Below are 2,433 nucleotides of genomic sequence, written 5' to 3'. Positions count from 1 at the left end.
AGAGAGAGAGAGAGAGAGAGAGAGAGAGAGAGAGCATCTCCTGCAATCAGAAAGCAACAGTCTGGCTTGGCGAACAAGAGAGACTTCCAATTAGGGGAGGAAAGTCTTGTTAATAGCGGACAATAGGAAGTGGCCAATTTGGCAGAGGAGAGTCTGCCGCATTTGGCCAGCCTAAAAATACAGCAGCAGGACAAAGTCAGCAATAAAAGATGAGAGCCTGAATGGAATGAAAGGGAGCACAGTGGTTTCTCAGGGATCTCTCCTTCCAAGAGAGGGCGGAAAGATTCTGGGGGAAAGGAGGCGAGCTCAGACACATGAACCCCCGAGATGACTGACGGCCTCTGGATCCAATTAGCTGCAAACGCCACTCATCCAGCTTTGAAGCATCTCTGGAGCAGGATGCCGCCTCTTGGCCTTGTGTTATTTCCATGCCCAGGCTGGTCTCTAGCTCATGTACAGTGCAGCAATCTTTTGATGCCCAAAAATGTGCCAACAATGTGGGATTTTGGAAGGCAGAAGATACACAACAAACAATTCTGTACAGGGGCAAGTTGTCTCGGGGAAGGCAGCTGGAGGAAGAGGCAGAAGCTTCAACTAACTTGCACCATCATGGACCTCACTATGTTGTCAAAGGCCCTGGATTGGATCTGGTACCCAGGATTATAAAAAGGGGTTGCACATGACATCTGCGAAGGAATTATGCAGCTTCCTGAACATACTGCATATTTTGTTGTCCCTGAGTGCCAGAAAGCCAATGCAATTCTGGACTGCATCAATAGGAGTATAGCATCTAGATCAAGGGAAGTAATAGTACCACCGTATTCTGCTCTGGTCAGACCTCACCTGGAGTACTGTGTCCAGTTCTGGGCACCACAGCTCAAGAAGGATACTGACAAGCTGGAACGTATCCAGAGGAGGGCAACCAAAATGGTCAAAGGCCTGGAAACGATGCCTTATGAAGAACGGCTTAGGGAGCGGGGTATGTTTAGCCTAGAGAAGAGAAGGTTAAGGGGTGATATGATAGCCATGTTCAAATATATAAAAGGATGTCATATAGAAGAGGGAGAAAGGTTGTTTTCTGCTGCTCCAGAGAAGCGGACACAGAGCAATGGATTCAAGCTACAAGAAAGAAGATTCCACCTAAACATTAGCAAGAACTTCCTGACAGTAAGAGCTGTTCGACAGTGGAATTTGCTGCCAAGGAGTGTGGTGGAGTCTCCTTCTTTGGAGGTCTTTAAGCGGAGGCTTGACAGCCATCTGTCAGAAATGCGTTGATGGTGTTTCCTGCTTGGCAGGGGGTTGGACTGGATGGCCCTTGTGGTCTCTTCCAACTCTATGATTCTATGAATCCACCACCACTGCAAAATTCACCTTGGAATTGGTCAGGTATAGCCATATACCTGTCAGGCTTCAGGGAATCTGATCCCTCCCATGGTGGGCTGCCAAGAAGTAGATAACAAGAAGAGTTCTTACCAAGTCCTTTATTCAATATTCAGAGGGGGGGGGGCTTTGAAAAGTGCCTCTCCATTGCAGTAATGGCGTTGCTCCGAGTAAAGTCCCACCCCCTCCATCCCTCCTATTCTACATCATCCCTGCACTAGCTGATCTGTGCATTCTGCCTCTGAGCTTTCTGTTCTCCTCCTTTCAATGCCCACCAGGTCCTGGGAGATGGGGGGTCAGCAATGCTTTCTAAAGACACTGAGTCTGTCAGCTGTCTCTCTCCTGGTGCGTCTTCTTCCTGCTGTTCCTCTCCCAATATTCCCCAGCTTCTCCCCTCCGCAGCCTCTAAACTATGACCTTCTGCAAACCACTTTTGTAAATATGTACTGTCCTCCTCTTCTCAGGAAGGTTCAGAGGGAGGGAGGCGGTCTCCACCATTCCTCCTCATTCCAGCCCCTGACAATACCGGTATTTTGTAGCCTTCAGTTGAGTAGAGCAACCCCAGGTAGAGCTCTCTCTGGTCCACAAGAGCTTTCCCCATAGCAGATATTTTCTCATCCACAACATCAAGAGATGTGTGGGCCCTGAAGTGAAACTTCAGTTCATCTTCTGTTGGGATACTCTCGATGCAAAGAAGACAGTTCTCCTTGGCGATCACAGCAATAGAAACAGCCATTTTGGAGAAAGAAATCCTGGGGATGAAGAGGATGGGAGCGGGGAATCACATGGTCCTGAGCAGAAGATTTATGTGTAGTTTAGGAACATAAGAAGGTTCTGGCTGCTGGATCAAGCCAAACAATCCTTTTCATGTTTTTGCTGGATTGGATTGTTTTGTCACGCTCTGTGCACTGGTAGCTTCCAGATTGGATTGCTACAGTGCGCTCTACGTAGGGCTGCCCTTGAAGACAACACCAGACAAATGCTTAAATGTGAATCACAAAACCATAGAAGAGTTGGAAGAGACCATGAATTGAGCAAAGCTGACTGTACAGT

At 48.0% G+C, this 2,433-nt stretch overlaps 1 pseudogene; it reads right to left on the bottom strand.

Annotated features, from left to right (window-relative positions):
- Nucleotides 1-590: 590 nt before the first annotated feature.
- Nucleotides 591-2,116, bottom strand: LOC132591343 (trafficking protein particle complex subunit 2-like protein; annotated as a pseudogene).
- Nucleotides 2,117-2,433: the final 317 nt, after the last annotated feature.

The sequence above is a fragment of the Zootoca vivipara genome, chromosome 17, assembly GCF_963506605.1.
Source record: "Zootoca vivipara chromosome 17, rZooViv1.1, whole genome shotgun sequence".
NCBI lineage: Eukaryota > Metazoa > Chordata > Lepidosauria > Squamata > Lacertidae > Zootoca > Zootoca vivipara.
This window is presented reverse-complemented; position numbering and strand designations above follow the sequence as displayed.